The 10,856-nt window shown below is 43.3% G+C and overlaps 1 pseudogene; it reads right to left on the bottom strand.

The window, feature by feature from the left end:
- Window positions 1–3,321: 3,321 nt before the first annotated feature.
- On the bottom strand, window positions 3,322–6,042 carry LOC111541767 (annotated as a pseudogene).
- Between the last annotated feature and the right edge of the window lie 4,814 nt (window positions 6,043–10,856).

Below are 10,856 nucleotides of genomic sequence, written 5' to 3'. Positions count from 1 at the left end.
AGCACCTGTGAGGTGGCAGGGACTGTCTCAGGGACTGAGCACACAGCAGCTAAAAAAAAAAAAAAAAGCAGACAAATCCCCGAAATCATGCCCTTGTGGGGCGTACACGTGCTTCTCGCGTGACCCTGAAGTTCACTTTTGGGACCTGGCTCCCACTGAGCGCTGAACTCATGAGAGCAGGGCCCACTCTTTGATAGAAGTTAAAAATGTGAGGTACATGCTGTGCTGTGCGGCCGAGGAAACTGTAACCTGGAGCTGTGCGGTGAATGCGCTGAAGGCCTTGGGGCTGGAGAGTGACAGGCCACAGGCACACGGGTGCAGAGAGGCGCTGACCGCCAGCCTGCAAAGCCCCGCAAAAGGGGCTTCCTGTTCCCTTTATTCCCCCCTCAACCTGAGCCAAGACTCGCGTGATGCTGTGCTAGGTTCCTGAGATCCACATAACTCGGGAGAGGTAGAAAAACTCCTGACACAGAGAAGTCCTGAGTTAGAGGTGACACCTGGGAGGAAAAGGAAGTGGGATTCACCCTTGTGGGCTGCTGTAGAGAGAAAACTGCTTTATAATTTAATCAAAACGATACCCACATGGCCTCAAATGAAGGCCCAGCTCTGCGGTTTTCTTATTTGAGGCAGCGTATTGATCTGTCACCCAGGCTGGAGTGCAGCGGCACAATCAGGGCTCACTGCAGCCTCAGCCTCCTGGTCTCAACCGGTCCTCCTCCCTCAGCCTCCGAGTAGCTGGGACTACAGGCGTGTGCCACCAAGCCCAGCTAATTTTGTAATTTTTTGGAGACAAGGTCTCCCTACACTGCCCAGGCTGGGTCCTGCGGTTTTCAGACTTTTTTGTGGGGGTGCGGGGACTGGCGCGCAAGAGAGGGGAAAGGACTCCCACCGCCTCTCGACTTCTCCCATCTTCCCCCGGGAACTGCCGCGACGCCCGCGCAGATGGGGCGATTTTCAAACTATTATTGAGATCTCTAAGTATAGCAGAAGTGGTCCAGAGGTTCTGTGAACTTTTATGAATTGCATTTTTATTTTTTAAATGTTTTTATTTTCTTTAATGAAATATTTCTTAGAACATGTACACACATATAGAATCAAATAATTGTACCAGATTTGTTAGACAAACAGCAGAGCCCTGCCCCCATCGTCTTCCCCTCTCTGGAGGCAACGTTTTCACCTCTTTTAGCTGTTTCTTCTGGCATTTACCTGCACATCTCCGGCCTTCCTCCAGCTGCAGCCCTCCCCACAGGGCGAGGGGTCCAAGGGGATTTGCCCATGCAAAGCACACTTGCCCAGGAACAGACCATATTCTGAATACCTGGGACCCTGGAATTCCCTGCCCAGCTTCTTCCTTGCATCTGTCCTCCCCAGGGAGACCTTGCGTTTTTTCCTGCACAAATTTTTATTTTTCCTGGAATTAATAACCTTGTTTTTAAAAATCATTTATTTTCTATGTATTTCTCAGAAAATCTACCTCAAATTCTTCCCCCAGTTGTTTAAATCTCCTCTCAGAATATCTAGATATAGCAGAGAATTCTCTCCATTTCATCTTCTTGGAGACATCACTGCTGGAGACTGCTGACCTTCTCCAATCTGACTGTTCATCCCCTAACCTTGCTGCATATCTGGCAACCTGGCAAATCTTTTCTCCTGGGCATGTTCTTTGCCTCATTCTTTTGTTGTTATTTTGTTTTGTTTTATTTTGTTTTGTTTTGAGACAGAGTCTCGCTCTTGTTGCCCAGGCTGGAGTGAAGTAGCCCACTGAACCTCTGCCTCCCAGGTTCAAGCTATACTCCTGCTTCAGCCTCCCAAGTAGCTGGGACTACAGGCGTGCACCACCACATCCGGCTAACTTTTGTATTTTTAGTAGAGACAGGGTTTCACCATGCTGGCCACGCTGGACTTGAACTCCTGAGCTCAAGTGATCTGCCTGCCTCGACCTGGCAAAGTGTTGGGATTACAGGCTTGAGTCACTTTGCCTGGCTGCCTCACTCTTCTGTGGGATTTTTATTTGCCATATTCTATGTTTTTCTTTTCTTTTATTTTTTTGACATGGTCACTTATTTTTATAACAATACATATACCATGTTATCCGCATGGAATGTAAATTCGGGCTAGACAAGAGAATTTCACAAGTGTAATGGCATTCTGTAGTATAGAAAAGCATGTGTATAATGTCTGTTCAAACCAGCTTACTTATAAATCATTAATCAATTCCATTATAGTTAATATGTTTAGTTTAATGTTTACAATTCTTATGGAAAAAATAATGCACACATTTAAAAAGTATTCTTCAGTTACCTTTGCATGAGTGCTTAAAATACATGTTTCTGTTTCAAGATGACATTTAAAAATTATTCTTATGTTACAGCAGCAAATATAGATATCTACAATTACACGAAAACTAAACTAGAATCCATAAGTTATTCTCATGTTTACAGTTATGATTCTTCAATAAATACTACGACTATGCAGCTCTATTGGAAAATTTCTAGATTTGATTTAAACATATACACATATATACTTTCAGCTGTGGGAGGTTTTACAAGTTATATTCCACGCACTTTTTTGACAGAGTTCTAAAAGAGCCAGCCAGTCCACAAGACAGGCAGAAAAAAGTTAAATTAACTGGGGCAAATAGGACTCATATAACATCCAAAACATGCAAGATTCTAGAGCAAACTGGGAGTACTTCAGGGTTGGTTTGTTATCTTCTTTAGAACTAATTTTATCTTAACAGTTTAAGAAGGTGGACATTTCAACATCATCATTTAGGTGACATGTTTCTTTTGTATTAATTTGGCTCTCCTGAATGACCTAGTTAGTAAACTAGTAACTAGTAATTCAGTCACCAGGCAAATCAAGCCTGCAAGAAAGGAGGCCAGTATTCACAATGCCGTGTTATCAGCTGAACCCACTCGAATAGTTTATTTTCAGCATTAATATGTAGCTTCAATAATGAGATGTGGGCACAGTGGCTCATGCCTGTAATCCCAGCACTTTGGGAGGCCAAGGTGGGTGGATCACCTGAGGTTAGGAGTATGAGACCAACCTGGCCAATGTGGTGAAACCCTGTCTCTACTAAAAAAAAAAATACAAAAATTAGCTGGGCGTGGTGGCGAGCACCTGTAATCCCAGCTACTCAGGAGGCTGAGGCAGGAGAATCGCTTGAACTCGGGAGGTAGAGGTTGCAGTGAGCGAGATTGTGCCACTGCACTCCAGCCTGGGCAACAGAGTGAGACTCCATCTCAAAAAAAAAAAAAAAGAGAGAGATGTCTAACTAAAGCAAACTCCTCCAACAAGACCAAGATAGCATCTCTTCTAAGGTGTAGGTTTTGCCCAGAATTCCCGATACATGGAATAATAGCCCATACCAACAGTCATTGCTCGCTCCTTCAACAAAGCCTTGGGCTGCCACACACATGTGGATCAGATGATGAAACATTTTAGTATTTCCTCTGCTCTTCAATTTGTATAATCCATATGCAACAATTGCTGCAAAACCTGCCATTCCAGTGGGGATGAATGGTGCCTCTTTAGCTTTTCAAATAAGTTTGGATCCCTGATCTTCATCATACGAAGAAAGGGAAACATTTGTGTCTGCTGACACAGCGATTGCTTGAATAATCTCCCTAGAGCGAGAAAACCCCCTCACGCTTCTGATCCGCACCTGTGCCCGTGTTTTTCTTGATTTGTAATACTCCTGCTTTTTGGAGGAGACCATCACCAGAAGCTTCCTGAGAAAGGGAAGAGTAAATTATTGTGGAATTTTGCATGTTTGCTATTGTCATTTTTCAACTGTGACCCTTGGATTTGGTTGTTTGGCTGGGTACTGAATTCCTTCAGAATTATGAAGGCATTGCTACATGGTCTTCTAGCTTCTGACACTTCTATGGAGAATGAGAAGTCTGAAGCCTTTTAATTCCTTGTCCTTTCTAGGTGACTTTCCCCCTCTCTGAACTTGTTTCTAATGTTCTGAAATTGCAGTGATATGTCTTGGTGAGTGGCTACTATCTTCCATTGTGCTGGGCACTCAGTGCCCCTCACTTTTGGGGAATAATCTTGAATTATTCCATTGGTGATTTCTTCCTATTTTCTCTATTCTTTCTTTTTGATCTCCTATTACTTGGATGATGGACCTGTGGAACTGGTCTTTCTAATTTCTTATTTTTCTCTCTAGCTTTGCATCTTTTTTACTTCATTTTCTGGGAGATTTCCTCCACTTTATCTTTCCATTCTTCTTCTGAGTTTTTCCATCTTTTAAAGGTTTTAATCACTTTTACTTCATTTTTATTCTCTGAATTGTTCTTTTTATAGCATATTTTATTTCAGGGTTATCTTATCTCAGAAGCTGTTACTGATAGTTCTGTCATTTTTGTTTTTCTGCATAATCGCTGCTCCAAATTTCTTTTTCTGTTGTTTTGGTCTCTGTCTTCTATATTAGATTATTTTCTTGGAGGTCTTAGAAACCTTGGTTGTATGCTCACACTTAAGGATGGGTCGGTCACCTAAAAGCTGACTGGAATCATTTGTTCTCTGTCTGTTCAGGTGGTAGATGGATGGGCTTGTCAGTCATGAGCTTCTTTTTTTTTTTTTTTTTTTTTTTTTTTTTTAAGACAGAGTCTCACTCTGTTGCCAGGCTGGAGTACAGTGGCGCAATCTTAGCTCACTGCAACCTCCGCCTCCCCGGTTCAAGCAATTCTCCTGCCTCAGCCTCCCAAGTAGCTGGAATTACAGGCACGTGCCACCACGCCCAGCTAATTTTTGTATTTTTAGTAGAGACAGGGTTTCACCATATTGGCCAGGATGGTCTTGATCACCTGCCCACCTCAGCCTCCCAAAGTGCTGGGATTACAGGCATGAGCCACCGCGCCTGGCCAGTCATGAGCTTCTTTGCACAGTGATCTGGCTGGGAACTTCTGATGTCAGCATTCCTAGGTTTTCCTTCTCAGGGTGGTCAGACAGAGGAGACTGCCCATCTCTGGTCTGGCACAACCAATTCCGTTTGCCATATAGTTCTGCCACTGCCTTAGGATCTATCCTTCTCTAGTGTAAGTAACCTCTCATCCATCTGGTTTCCACTTCTGAAAATATTTTGCTCTTATCTCTTCTCCTGTTTCCCTGTCCTTATGGATTTATGCCTTTAAAAATCCCTTTGCTACATGGGTTTTCAGTGGACAAATTTGGATGCTCATGTTCAATCTACCATTTTTTACCCAGAAACTTTAAGTATATTTTAACTGGTTTTAAAACAGTAGTTTAAAAATATACATATGAATATCAAATTTCTGGGTTCATGAAAATAGGCTTGTTGACATTAAATGACTGAAATTAAGCTTATTATGTAAATGTGTACTAATAAAATATTGCTTTTTTTTTGAGACAGGATCTCATTCTGAGACGCAGGCTAAAGTGCAGTGGTGTGGCCTTGGCTCACTTGTAGCCTCTGCCTCCAGGCTCAGGTGATCCCCCCACCTCAGCCTCCTGAGTAGCTGGGTCTACAGGCATGTATTACCACACTGCCTAATTTTTGTATTTTTTGTAGAGATGGGGTTTCACCATTTTGCCCAGGCTGGTCTCAAACTTCTAGGCTCAAGCCATTTGCCTGCCCTGGCCTCCCAAAGTGCTGCGATTATAGGCGTTAGCCACCATGTCTGGCCAAAATATTGCTTTTGTTTTGGTTAGTGAGGGTCTGCATAAAGCTTTGCTTGAGAAGGGGTTGGGTGATTTTTTGTTTGTTTGTTTGTCTTAAAGTTTGTAAACATCTCTCCCGGGCTAGTGATCACCAAACTATGGCCTTTGTACTGTGGTGAAGGTGTTGTAACAGGCCACCAATCTGCTCATGTGAGAGGGGCTAAGAAGGACTAATGTCTACAAAGGGGGCATCCCAGTCTCAGGGGAAAAGGGTATGCAAATAAAGGAGACTCACCACTGACAAAGGAGGAAGAATTATTTCCTAACACCTTCCAGTACCTTCCTAATTGCTAGCCATTTGCCCTGGCTACCCACAATCCCTCCACAGTATCGAGCATTACAAAACATTGCATTTTTTAAAAATCAACTTTATTGAGGTATAATTTACATATAATAAAATTCAGCAATTTTAAATGTACAGTACAATGAATTTTCACAGATGTATCCAGTCATGTGACCATCACCATCATCATTTCCTTTACTCAAAAACCTTTGTGGCCTTTTGCTGTCAGTCTCCTCCCTCCTAACCTGGCTTCTGGCATCTACTGATCTGGTTTCTATCACTATTGTTTTGCCTTCCCAGAATTTCATATAAGTGGAATTATATAGTTTGTAGGAGTTTGTGTCTGTCTTCTTTCATTAGTATAATGCTTTTGAAATTTTCCATGTCATTGCATGTGTCAGTAGTTCATTCCTTTGTCATGTGAAGTGGTATATTTCATCACACAGACATACTACAATTTGTTTATCCATTCACCAGTTGATGGACTGTTGTGTTTGGGTTGTTTTCAGGTTTATCAATACCTCTGTATAGATTTATGTGTGGACATATGTTTTATAATAAATATTTAAATGCTTAGGAGTGGGATTGCTGGGCTATATGCTAATGCATATTTTTTTTAAAAACCTGCTGGCCTGGTGCAGTGGCTCATGCCTGTAATCCCAGCACTTTGGGAGGCCAAGGCAGGTGAATCATCTGAGGTCAGGAGTTCGAGACCAGCCTAGCCAACATGGTGAAACACGTCTCTACTAAAAATACAAAAATTAGCCAGGCATGGTGGTGCATGCCTGTAATCCCAGCTACTCAGGAGGCTGAGGAAGGAGAATCACTTGAACCTGGGAGGCAGAGGTTGCAGTGAGCTGAGATCATGCCACTGCACTCCAGCCTGTGCGACAAGAGCGAGACTACATCTCAAAAAATTAAAATTAAAATTAAAAAAACCTGCCGGCCAGGTGCAGTGGCTCACGCCTATAATCCCAGCACTTTGGGAGGCCGAGGCAGGCAGATCACGAGGTCAGGAGATCAAGACCATCCTGGCTAACACACTGTGAAACCCCGTCTCTACTAAAAATACAAAAAAATTAGCCAGGTGTGGTGGCAGGCGCCTGTAGTCCCAGCTACTTGGGAGGCTGAGGCAGGAGCATGGCGTGAACCCAGGAGGCGGAGCTTGCAGTCAGCTGAGATCGTGCCACTGCACTCCAGCCTGGGCAACAGAGTGAGACTCCATCTCAAAAAAAAAAAAAAACCTGCCAAACTCTTCCAAAGTGGCTGTACATTCCCACTGGCAATACACCATATGAGGGTTTCACTTTCCCAACATCTTCCTCAACACTTGGTATTGTCACACTTTTTATCATCTGACTCATTCTTATCAGAGTTGGGATCTCATGGTTTTAACTTGCATTTCCCTAATGCAATGACTAATAAGTTGAGAATCTTTTTATGTGCTTATTCGCCATTTGTATATTTTCTTTTTTTTTTTTCTTGAGACAGTCTTGCTCTGTCACCTGGGCTGGAGTGCAGTGGTACGATCACAGCTCACTGCAGTCTTGACTTCCCTGGACTCAAGTGATCCTCCTGCCTCAGCCTCCCAAGTAGCTGGAACTACAGGCGCGTGCCACCACACCCGGCTAATTATTGTATTTTTAGTAGAGATGGAGTTTCACCATATTGGTCAGGCTGGTCTCAAACTCCTGACCTCACGATCCACCCACGTCAGCCTCCCAAAGTACTGGGATTACAGGCCTGAGCCATTGTGCCCAGCCCATTTGTATAACTTCTTTCGTGATGTGTATTTGACTCTTGGGTTGTTTGTCTTCTTGTTGAGTTATAGTAGCTCTTTATATATTCTGGATACAACTCCTTTATCAAATACATGTTTGCAAATACTTTTCATTTTAGTCAGTACCTTTCAATTCCTTTTCTTTTGTTGTTGTTTTTAAAATATGTCAGCTTTGTTTTTTCCATTTGTAATTATGATCATAATTTTTTTTTTTATTTTTAAAAATTTCAATAGGTTTTTGGGAAACAGATCGCGTTTGGTTATATAAGTAAGTTCTTTAGTGGTGATTTCTGAGATTTAAGTGCACCCATCACCTGAGCAGTGTACACTGTACCCAATGTGTAGTCTTTTATCCCTCACCCCCCTCCCACTCTTTCCCCTGAGTCCCCAAAGTCCACTGTATCATTCTTATGCCTTTGTGTCCTCATAGCTTAGTTCCCACAACTTTTACTTCAGACTCAGGGGGTCCGTGTGCAGGTTTGCTGCATGGGTATATTGCGTGAATGTTGCGGTTGGGGGCATGATTGATCCCATCACCCAGAAACTGAGCATAATGCCCAATAGTTAGTTTTTCAGCCCTTTCCTCCTTTTCTCCCTCCCGCTTCCAATATGCCCCAGTGTCTTTTGTTGCCATCTTTCTGGCCATATCCAATGTTTAGCTTCCACTTATAAGTGAGAACACATGGTATTTGGTTTTCTATTCTTGCATTAATTTGCTTAGGATAATGGCCTCCAGCTGCATCCATGTTGTTGCAAAGGACACTGTTTCATTCTTTTTTATGGCTATCTAGTATTCCATGGTGTGTATGGACCACATTTTCTTTATCCAAAACACTGTTGATGGTCATATCATGGAATCGAGTTGATTCCATGTTTCTGCTATTGTGAATGGCACTGTGGTGGATATGAGTGCAGGTGTCTTTTTGGTAACACGATTTATTTTCTTTTGGGTATATACCCAGTAATGGGATTGCTGGGTTGAATGGTAGTTCTGTTTTGTTTTGTTTTTTAATTTTTTTATTTTTTGAGACAGAGTTTCACTCTTATTGCCCAGGCTGGAGTGCAACGGCACAATCTCGGCTCACTGCAACCTCCACCTCCCAGGTTGAAGCGATTCTCCTGCCTCAGCCTCCCAAGTAGCTGGGATTACAGCCACCCGCTGCCATGTCTGGCTAATGTTTTGTATTTTTAGTAGAGACGGGGTTTCACCATGTTGGTCAGGCTGGTTTTGAACTCCTGACCTCAGGTGATCCACCCACCAGGGCCTCCCAAAGTGCTAGGATTATGGGTGTGAGCCACCGCACCCAGCCAGTTCTGTTTTATTTTGTTTTTGGTTTTTTGAGACAAGGTCTCACTCTGTCACCCAGGCTGGAGTGCAGTGGCGTGATCACAGCTCACTGCAGCCTTGACCTCCCTGGACTCAGTGATCCTCCCGCCTCAGCCTCCCAAGTAGCTGGAACTACAGGTACGTGCCACCATGCCTCGCTAAGTTTTGTATTTTTTGTAGAGATGGGGTTTTTCCATGTTGCCTAGGCTGGTCTGAACTCTTGAGTTCAAGTGATCTGCCCGCCTTGGCCTCCCAAAGTTCTGGGATTACAGGCATGAGCCACTGCACCCAGCCAATTGGAGATCTAATTTCTTTTTTCTTTTTTGAGACGGAGTCTTGCTCTGTCGTCCAGGCTGGAGTGCAGTGGCGTGATCTGGGCTTACTGCAAGTTCTGCCTCCCGGGTTCATGCCATTCTCCTGCCTCAGCCTCCCGAGTAGCTGGGACTACAGGTGCCTGCCACCATGGCCAGCTAATTTTTTGTATTTTTAGTAGAGACTGGGTTTCACCATATTAGCCAAAATGGTCTCAATCTCCTGACCTCGTGATCTGCCCACCTGGGCCTCCCAAAGTGCTGGGATTACAGGTGTGAGCCACCACAGCTGGCCGAGATCTAACTTTTTGAGGTAGGCATTTAGTGCTATAAACATTCCTCTTGGAATGTTTTCATTTATTTCAAAGAATATTTTGATTTCTGCCTTAATTTTATGGCTTACCCAAAAGTCATTCAGGAGTAAGTTGTTTAATTTCTATGTAATTGTGTGGTTTTGAAGATCTTCTTGTTTTGATTTCTATTTTTATTCCATTGTGGTCTGAGAATATGGTTGGTATGATTTTGATTTTTTTGAGTTTATTGAGACTTGCTTTATGGCCAAGCATGTGGTTGATCTTGGAGTGCGTAGTACTGTGTTCAGATGAGAAGAATGTATATTCTGAGGTTGATGGTTGGAGTATTCTGTAAATGTCTATTAGGTCCAATTGGTCAAGTGTCGAATTTAAGTCCTGAATTTTTTTGTTAGTATTTTGCCTTGATGATCTGTCTAATGCTGTCATTGGGGTGTTAAAGTCTCCCAATATTATTGTGTGTTGTCTATGTCTTTTTGTAGGTCTAGAAATACTTGTTTTATGAATCTAGGTGCTCCAATGTTGGGTGCATATATATTTAGAATAGTTAAGTCTTCTTGTTGAATTGAATCCTTTATCTGAAAGGGACGTCCAATCTTTTGGCTTCCCTGGAGCACACTGGAAGAAGAATTGTCTTGGCTCAAACAGAAAATGCACTAACACAAACAATAGCTGATGAGCTAAAAAAAAAATCATTAAAAAACCTCATAATGTTTTAAGACAGTTTATGAATTTGTGTTGGGCTGCATTCAAAGCTGTCCTGAGGCCAGGCACGGTGGCTCAAGCCTGTAATCCCAGCACTTTGGGAGGCCGAGACGGGCGGATCATGAGGTCAGGAGATCGAGACCATCCTGGCTAACACGGTGAAACCCCGTCTCTACTAAAAATACAAAAAACTAGCCGGGCGAGGTGGCGGGCGCCTGTAGTCCCAGCTACTCCGGAGGCTGAGGCAGGAGAATGGCGTAAAACCCGGGAGGCGGAGCTTGCAGTGAGCTGAGATCCGGCCACTGCACTCCAGCCCAGGAGACACAGCAAGACTCCGTCTCAAAAAAAAAAAAAAAAAAAAATGCTGTCCTGGGCCGCATGCAGCCCATGGGTCACAGGTTGGACAAGCTTCCTTTATCATTATGTGATGCTGTTCTTTGTCCTT

The sequence above is a fragment of the Piliocolobus tephrosceles genome, chromosome 10 (genome assembly GCF_002776525.5).
Source record: "Piliocolobus tephrosceles isolate RC106 chromosome 10, ASM277652v3, whole genome shotgun sequence".
Classification (NCBI taxonomy): Eukaryota; Metazoa; Chordata; class Mammalia; order Primates; family Cercopithecidae; genus Piliocolobus; species Piliocolobus tephrosceles.
This window is presented reverse-complemented; position numbering and strand designations above follow the sequence as displayed.